The sequence below is a fragment of the Delphinus delphis genome, chromosome 9, assembly GCF_949987515.2.
Source record: "Delphinus delphis chromosome 9, mDelDel1.2, whole genome shotgun sequence".
NCBI classification, from domain to species: domain Eukaryota; kingdom Metazoa; phylum Chordata; class Mammalia; order Artiodactyla; family Delphinidae; genus Delphinus; species Delphinus delphis.
In genome coordinates, this window is record NC_082691.1 from 64,798,257 (window position 1) to 64,808,101 (window position 9,845).

General features: G+C 38.9%; 1 pseudogene; it reads right to left on the bottom strand.

Moving 5' to 3' along the window:
• Window positions 1–4,414: 4,414 nt before the first annotated feature.
• Window positions 4,415–5,424, bottom strand: LOC132430518 (purine nucleoside phosphorylase pseudogene; annotated as a pseudogene).
• Window positions 5,425–9,845: the final 4,421 nt, after the last annotated feature.

Below are 9,845 nucleotides of genomic sequence, written 5' to 3' on the forward strand. Positions count from 1 at the left end.
TATCTTGGGTCACAAATCAAGCCTTGGTAATTTTAAGAAAACTGAAATCCTATCAGGGGTCTTTTTTGACCACAACGCTATGAGACAATATATCAATTACAGGAAAAAACTGTAAAAAATACAAACACATGGAGGCTAAACAATATGCTACTAAATAACCAAGAGATCACTGAAGGAATCAAAAAGGCAGTCAAAAAATACCTAGAAGCAAATGACAATGAAATCACAGTGGCCCAAAACCTATGGGATGCAGCAAAAGCAGTTTTAAGAGGGAAGTTTATAGCAATACAATCCTACCTCAAGAAATAAGAAACATCTCAATTAAACAACCTAACCTTCCACCTAAAGCAATTAGAAAAGAAGAACAAAAAAAATCCAGAAATTAACAGAAGGAAAGAAATCATAAATATCAGATCAGAAATAAGTGATAAAGAAATGAAGGAAACAATAGCAAAGATCAATAAAACTAAAAGCTGCTTCTTTGAGAAAATAAACAAAATTGATAAACCATTAGCCAGACTCATCAAGAAAAAAAGGGAGAAGACTCAAATCAATAGAATTAGAAATGAAAATGGAGAAGTAACAACTGACACTGCAGAAATACAAAGGATCATAAGAGATTACTACAAGCAACTCTATGCCAATAAAATGGACAACCTGGAAGAAACAGACAAATTCTTAGAAAAGCACAACCTTCCAAGACTGAACCAGGAAGAAATAGAAAATATAAAAAGACAAATCACAAGCACTGAAATTGAAACTGTGATTAAAAATCTTCCAACAAACAAAAGCCCAGGACCAGATGGTTTCACAGGCAAATTCTATCAAAAATTTAGAGAAGAGCTAACAACTATCCTTCTCAAACTCTTCCAAAATATAGCAGAGGGAGGAACACTCACAAACTCATTTTATGAGGCCACCAACACCCTGATACCAAAACCAGACAAAGATGTCACAAAAAAAGAAACCTACAGACCAATATCACTGATGAACATAGATGCAAAATCCTCAACAAAATACTAGCAAACAGAATCCAACAGCACATTAAAAGGACCATACACCATGATCAAGTGGGGTTTATCCCAGGAATGCAAGGATTCTTCAATATATGCAAGTCAATCAATGTGATAGAGCATATTAACAAATTGAAGGAGAAAGACCATATGATAACCTCAATAGATGCAGAAAAAGCTTTTGACAAAATTCAACACCAATTTGTGATAAAAACTCTCCAGAAAGTAGGCTTAGAGGGAACTTACCTCAACATAATAAAGGCCATATATGACAAACCCACTGCCAACATCATTCTCAATGGTGAAAAACTGAAACCATTTCCACTAAGATCAGGAACAACACAAGGCTGCCCACTCTCACCACTATTATTCAACATAGTTTTGGAAGTTTTAGCCACAGCAATCAGAGAAGAAAAAGAAATAAAAGGAATCCAAATTGCAAAAGAAGAAGTAAAGCTGTCACTGTTTGCAGATGACATGATACTATTCATAGAGGATCCTAAAGATGCTACCAGAAAACTACTAGAGCTGATCAATGAATCTGGTAAAGTAGCAGGATACAAAATTAATGCACAGAAATCTCTTGCATTCCTATACACTAATGATGAAAAATCTGAAAGAGAAATTAAGGAGACACTCCCATTTACCACTGCAACAAAAAGAATAAAGTAGCTAGGAATAAACCTACCTATGGAGACAAAAGACCTGTATGCAGAAAACTATAAGACACTGATGGAAGAAATTAAAAATGGTACAAACAGATGGAGAGATATACCATGTTCTTGGATTGGAAGAATCAACATTGTGAAAATTACTATACTACCCAAAGCAATCCACAGTTTCAATGCACTCCCTATCAAACTACCAATGGCATTTTTCACAGAACTAGAACAAAAATTTCACAATTTGTATGGAAACACATCACTAATCATTAGAGAAAGGCATATGAAAACTATAATGAGGTATCATCTCACACCAGTCAGAATGGCCATCATCAAAAAATCTACAAACAATAAATGCTGGAGAGGGTGTGGAGAAAAGGGAACCCTCTTGCACTGTTGCTGGGAATATAAATTGATACAGCCACTATGGAGAACAGTATGGAGGTTCCTTAAAAAATAGAAATAGAACTACCATCCCAGCAATCCTACTACTGGGCATATACCCTGAGAAAACCATAATTCTAAAAGAGTCATGTACCACAATGTTCATTACAGCTCTATTTACAATAGCCAGGACATGGAAACAACCTAAGTGTCCATCATCAGATGAATGGATAAAGAAGATGTGGCACATATATACAATGGAATATTACTCAGCCATAAGAAGAAACGAAATTGAGTTATTTGTAGTGAGGGGGGTGGCCCTAGAGTCTGTCATACAGAGTGAAGTAAGTCAGAAAGAGTAAAACACATACTGTATGCTAACACATAAATATGGAATCTGAAAAAAAAAATGTTCTGAAAAACCTAGGGGCAAGAAAGGAATAAAGACACAGACGTAGAGAATGGACTTGAGGACACGGGGAGGGGGAAGGGTAAGCTGGAATGAAGTGAGAGAGTGGCATTGACATATATACAGTACCAAATGTAAAATAGCTAGCTAGTGGGAAGCAGCTGCATAGCACAGGGAGACTCCAAAGTCACATGATCATTCCATCATCTAGAATGTCATTAAGCCCCATTTGCAATTTGATATAGCCATTAATATATCAAAATTGCTTCTTAAATAAAAGTGCCTTTATTTGTGTTAATTTATCTACCTTTTATGAATTATGCTTTCATAGTACTTTTAACTTCTCTTATTATTATTTTTTTATTATTATTATTATTTTTTTTTTTTTGCGGTACGCAGGCCTCTCACTGTTGCAGCCTCTCCCGTTGTGGAGCACAGGCTCCGGACGCGCAGGCCCAGCAGCCATGGCTCACGGGCCCAGCCGCTCCGCGGCATGTGGGATCTTCCCGGACCGGGGCACAAACCCGTGTCCCCTGCATCGGCAGGCGGACTCTCAACCACTGCGCCACCAGGGAAGTCCGACTATTCTGAATGTACACAGCAGTTTCATTTGTAATAGCTCAAACTGAAAACAACCCAAGTGTTCATTACAAGTGAACAGTACACAAAATATGGTATATCCATATAATGGAATACTACTTAGAAATAAAATAGAATGCACTACTGATACACACAACAATGTAGATGAATCCTAAAATAATTAACCTGAGTGAAATAAAACAGACAAAAAACTTTCAGACTTTATGATTCTACTTATATAATATTCTAGGAAAATCAAACTAATCTACAATGACAGAAACTAGGTCATTGTTTTCCTGAAGAATGGGGTTGTCTCGGTATGGCCAGGATGGATGGATTCCAAGGGAAGACAAAGAAACTTTTGGAGTAATAAGTATATTATTTGTACTGTAGTGATCGTTTTATGGGTGAATATATATGTCAAAACTTATCAAAGTGTACACTTTAAACATGTGTAGTTTATTGTGTCACAATTATATTGCAATCAATTTGCTAAAAACACTGTTAAGAACTGAATAGGCAATGAAACACAGGTAGAAAACATTTCAAATGTGTATATCTGACAAAGGAATTGTAACCAGAATATACTTAGTTTAAAAATCTTCTATATCTAAAAAAAAAAAAATTAAAAACATCCTTTAAATGGGCAAAATTTTAAACAGATATTTCACAAAAGAAGATATATAAATGGCCAATGCTAAGTGTATGAAAAGATGCTGAAATTTTCCATCATCCTGGAAATGCCAATTAAAACCACAATACGTATGACTACATACCCAGTACAATGACTACAGTAAAAACACGGGCAGTCCAATGTTAGCAAAAATATGGAGCTACTAGAAATCTCACACATTGCTGGTGGAAGTGTAAAATGGAAATAATTTTTCGGAAGTGATTGGAAATTTCTAATGAAGTTAACTTTACTTCTTTTTATTTTCATCTTTCTCTTTATTCTCAAAATATGATATTATAAAAGTCCAAAATGAATAGGCTGTTCCTTGTGTGGTCTCCAGTGCTTTGAGGAGGCAGAACTGAGCCCCCAGAAATGTGAGAGGATCATCTCAGGAAGCTAGCAGTAGCTACTGTGCTGAATTCGACGGCCCCAAGTCAAACCCTGGGCATATCCTTGGATGTATGGTAGGGCTTGGGCTCTGGTTCTTGAAGAGGAATGGGGGTGGAAATCATTTTGAGATGACAACTGAGCAGAAGAGGACTCAGCACCAGAGGGTCTGGTGGGACAAGTAGGGAAGGCAACACTCCTTTCTGCCACTACCTAAGGGCAGAGGCAAGTGATTCCAGCAAGAGGCCAAAGTAGGTAGCAGCTCCTCGGATCCCATAAGGGAGAGGCCAGACCACTCCAGGGCTGGTTAACTGGCATCATAAGGCAGTGGAATGCTAGCCAGAAGAATGAAGACAAACTGTTCCAATTTCTGAGGAGCTTGCTTCCCAGCCTCTAGTACTTTCTCATGATTGGCCTCCTCCTAGCTTTCATAATCCAAGATGACCTTGTTATTGATGAGGGAGAGGCCAAAGACTCAAAGTCCACAGTGCCTTGAAACTATAACATCTGGTACTGTGCTCATGCCAACAGCATCCACGCCCAGCTTCTGCAACAGATGACACTCTGCCACAGTCTCAAAACTGGGGCCCGCTACCATCACGTAGGTGCCTTCCTGTAACTCTCTGTTCCCCCATTTGTTTCCAGGTACTATGAGCCTTCTGCTTCATATCCTGGTCATAAGTGTCAGACATGGCAGGGAAACTAACTCCAAACCTCTCACCACTGGGCCCTCTGAGAGGGTTCTCACTGCAGAAACAAGATAGGTTGATGTGATCAAGGATCAGCCTGATATCTCCAACCTCAGACTTGGAGTTGAGCTCTCCAGATGCACTGATGACCACTAGGGTGTCCACACCCAGAAGCCGGAAAACCCTCACTGGGAATGTCACCTTCCAGAGCAGGTAGACTTCATACATGTGGAACCTGCCCTGCATCATCACACAGGCTCTGCCATTCAAAATCCCAAACACCAGTCAACCAGCATGACCTGGCACTGTACTTTTGAGAGTTTGGTATTTGGTTGTAGTCAAAGATCTGGGCCTGAGTTAATCTGTCAGTCAGACCTCCTAACCCAGAACCACAGATCACTGCCACTTGAGGTCCATGTTTGGTGTAAGACGAAAGCCATTTTGCAGTGTTCTGATAACCTTCATATGTGAATCTAGACTCTAGGATGGGAATCTGTGACAAGCATGTGGGCTGAGAAGACCTCTTCCCTGTACGTGGGTAGGGGAGCAGACTCCCTCTAACCTCGCTCCATAATGCCTGCGTGCGGACGCGCACATGCACGCACACCAGCTCCTTTTGCCATGTCATCTTTATGCCTGGGATATTCACCCATAGGAATTTGCTTAAAAGAGATAAAAACATTTGTGCACAGAAAGTCTTTTTTTACAAGAATGGTCATAGCAGGGATTTTTTTGGTGTTTTATATTAAAAATTAACTGATATTAATATGAACATATGCATGGCTGATATATTTGAGAAAATTCTGAAATTTTCCTTCTTCATTTTTTCTTTTTTGTAATTGAAATAGAACTGACATTTAACATTAGTTTCAGGTGTACAATATAATGATTTGATATTTGTATATAGAGCAAAACAATCACCGCAGTAAGTCTAGTTAGTATCCATCACCATTCTCTTGTGATAAGAACTTTAAAGACTTATTCTCTTAGCAACTTTCAAATATACTATACAATATTATTAGCTACAGTTACAATGCTCTACATTATATCCCCATGACATTTATTTCATAACTGGAAGTTTGTGCCTTTTGACCACCTTCACCCATCTCACCCACTCCCACTCCCCAACCACCTCACCCCTAATTCTGGCAACCACAAGTCTGTTCTTCATATGTATGAATTTGTTTTGTTTTGTTTTTTAGATTCCACATATATGTGAGATGATACAGTATCTGTCTTTCTCTGTCTGACTTATTTCACTTAGCATAATGCCTTCAAAGTCCATCCATGTTGCTGCAAATGGCTAAATTTTCTCCTTTATGGATGAATAATATTCCATTCATAGCAGTTTTATTCACCATACTCTAGAACTAGAAACAGCCCAAATGTCTATCTTCAGGAGATCGAATAAACAAATTGCGATATATTCATACAATGAAATATAACTCAACAATAAACAGGAATATACTACTGAAATATGCAATAACATGAATGAATCTCAAAAACACACTGAGCAGGGGCTTCCCTGGTGGCGCACTGGTTGAGAGTCCTGCCGATGCAGGGGACACGGGTTCGTGTCCCGGTCTGGGAAGATCCCACATGCTGCGGAGCGGCTGGGCCCGTGAGCCATGGCCACTGAGCCTGCACGCCCGGAGCCTGTGCTCTGCAACCGGAGAGGCCGCAACAGTGAGAGGCCCGTGTACCACAAAACAACAACAACAACAACAACAACAACAACAACACGCTGAGCAAAAGAAGCTATACATAAAAGGATATACTGTTAGGTTTCATATAAATGAGGTGCTAGAAAAGGCAAAACTCATTTATGGTACTAGAAATTAAAAAGTGGCTACTTCTGTTAAGTGTGGGGCAGGAGTTGACCCCAGACATTTGGGGGATGATGGACATACATATTCTATATCTTGTTTGAGGTAGTGTTGCATGAATGTATACAATTGTTAAAACTCACTAAACTGTATGTAAATTAGACCTCAGTTGAAATAAAGAAGAAAAACCAGTGAGTTAATCTCCAGATAACAATAAGACAAAGGAATACTCCCAGTGGAAATGAGTCTTCAGATTGTGTTTTAGATGAAATGACCCCTGAGAACCCATAACAATTGATTCTAAGCCCAGCCAAACTATCATTCAAACAAATAAAGGCTCTTTGAGATATGAAGTGACTCAGAAGTGTTTTTCTTCTCAACATATATTGGGGAGTTGATTAAAATATTCTCTAGCAAAATGAGAATGTAATTAAGAAAGACATGATATCTTAAAAAACAGTGAATCCAAAGTAGGAGCATAATAGAAGAAAGCTCCCAAATTAACAGTTTTATGGAGATGTAGACTGATCTGTACAGACTGGAGGATGAGGAGAGAGAATTCCAACAGGGAGGTGTCTGGAAAAGAGGTGGATTCTTGAGACGTACGATTTAGAACAACTTAAGGAGGAGATAAATGTTAATTGTGTATGAAAAAAAAAGGTCATCAATCTTAAACTTTAAGGAATATAGCCCCTATATGCTCAAATAAAGAAACTCAAAACGAAGACAGTCTGGTAGGAAGCATGGATTCCTTTAAATGCAGATTGAACAGTAAACAACTGTGGCAATTCTTGAAGTATTTAAAGTAATTTTTCCCTTAATTTTAGAAGGATCCTCTAGAATCTAATAGTTCTTCTGTTTAAAAAAATAACAAATTCTGCAAATACTTCAGTTTCAAATCAACTTCTTTTCCTTCTGTTTAATTCATATAAAAATAAATTTCATACCTTCTTGCCAAAGATATTATATTATGTAAAGTATCATCCCATTGTTATGAAAATTACTTCTCAGACTATTTATCTAACCATACATCCTTCCATATGTATATATGCACAAAGAGCTGCCTGGAATCATGCCTATCTGATGTTCATTATATTTCTCAGTGGTGGAGTTTGGGTAACTTTTTTTTAACTCTCATTCTTACACATTTTTATAATGATTGAATTTTTACAATAAGAATGTATCATTTCCATAAAGACAAGGAAGAAGAAAGCTTTAATAAAGGAATCTTCACCAAAGTGTGAGAAATGTATTATAGCTTAAGGCTACATAGGGTGCTGTCATTTTAGCAGGGAAAATTCAAAAGCCAGTCTTCACAAGCATGGGAGCTGACAGGCTGCTCATCCATCTTTACTACTATACTACCTCAAGCTTGGCAATTGCCCTTGTAGCTATGGCCTCTCTCCCCCTTGATCTGAATGCCTTTCCTTGGAGGAAATTGTCATGACCACAAAACACTAACCCAATGTGCTTGGTGCAACAGAAACAACTGCTTAGTTGTTTTGCTCTCAATTCCCATAGAATTCAGAGAGATACAATAAACTCTTTAGAAGAGCAGAAGCAAAAATCCCTCCATCAGTTATTATCCCAACAGGGTTTAGATAACAACAAGAATAAATTTGAGATAATCACGCAAGAAAGTCCAAAAAATAAGAAAAGAAATGCATATGTCACAAACATATGCCTATTTGTTCAATGTGTTCCATCCTTATTTATCAACTATTAGCTTTTCTGACACTGTACCTGGTGCTGGGTATGTAGGGTAAACAGGGTAGACCTGCCTCTTGCCTACTTGTCACTTCAGTTTAGTGGGGAAAAGAGAAAATAATCAAGTGAGTAATTGAAAATTGTGGTCAGTGCTTTAAAAGAAACAAACAGCAGTTGTGATTTTAAAAAAAAAAAAATAACAGGATGGTCAGAGAAGGCCTGTCTGGGAAGAGGTATTCATTAGAGATGAGAATTATAGAGTGAGAAGGACTGAGACATACAAAAAAGGTGCAGTAGAGGGCTTTCCTTGCAGGAAGTGTGAGGACTCCAAGATGGGAAGGGGTTTGGTGAATTCAAGGACCTGATGCAGAGCCAGTGTGCCTGGACGGCTGTGAAGAAGGGGACCAGTGACCCCCAGATGAATGGCTGAAGACAACCGAGATGAGCAGTATAACTCAGAGTCAGCTTGTGACCTGAGCCGTCTTAAGAGGCTGGTCTCCGTTTCTATTTTCAGGGCTATTTTAGAGGATATTTCCTCTAAGTTTGCCATAGTGTGTTGAATGTCTTCCAGAACCTGTGAACATCACCTTGTTTGGAAAAAAGGGTCTTTGCAGATGTGATCAAGTTGAGAATCTCAGGATAAGATCATCCTGAGTTAGGGTGGGCCCTAAATTCAATGACAAGTGTCCTCAGAAAAGAAGGGGAGACCACACGGAGAAGGCCATGTGATGATGGAAGCAAATGTCAGTCAGGCTGCTACAAGCCAAGGAGGGCCTGGAGTCACCAGCAGCTGGAAGAGAAAAGCATGAATTCTCCTGTAGAGCCTTCAGAAGAAGCAAGAGCCTGCCCATACCTTGATGTGAACTTCTAGCACTCAAAACTATAAGAAAATAAATGTCCGTTGTTTTAAGCCACATAGTTTGTGGTAATTTGTTACAAGCCCTAGGAAGCTAATAGAGTTGCTGACATTTCCACCTGTTTTCCTTTCTCAGATCCTTTCTCTCTCAGAATGACCTGGAAGCAGCAGGTGATAAGATGCAAAAGGAGAGACAACAAAGCTCCCTAGAACGAGAGGTTTGGCTTAATCCACCCACCCTTCATAGGGGCACCAGCATTGTCCCAAGGGCACAGCCCAAGACCACCTAGCCCTGGTTTATCAATCCCTTTTGCCCAGTGTATTTCGTGGTCTCTAGCTCTTATAGATGCTTCGATATGAAAGACTCTCTTTTTAATGCTCTGGGATCACAGTATTTCCTCCCACCTCCTTTGTTAACCATGATTTAAACAATTTCTGTTAAATCTCTCAGGAAAATGGGTTTTGTTTTTGCATTGTTTTGTTTTATACATCCTCCCATCCCCTTCAGGATGCTGTCCATGTTTGACTTTAGACTCACCTCAGGAAGAAAGATTTTGGCTTCACGGTCTTGGGGCAGAGGTTTCAATTCCAGTTCTCTGAAGTGGCATCTACCTCCCCAAAGGAACAATATAATCACTTTTAATGCCGCCATAGACCATT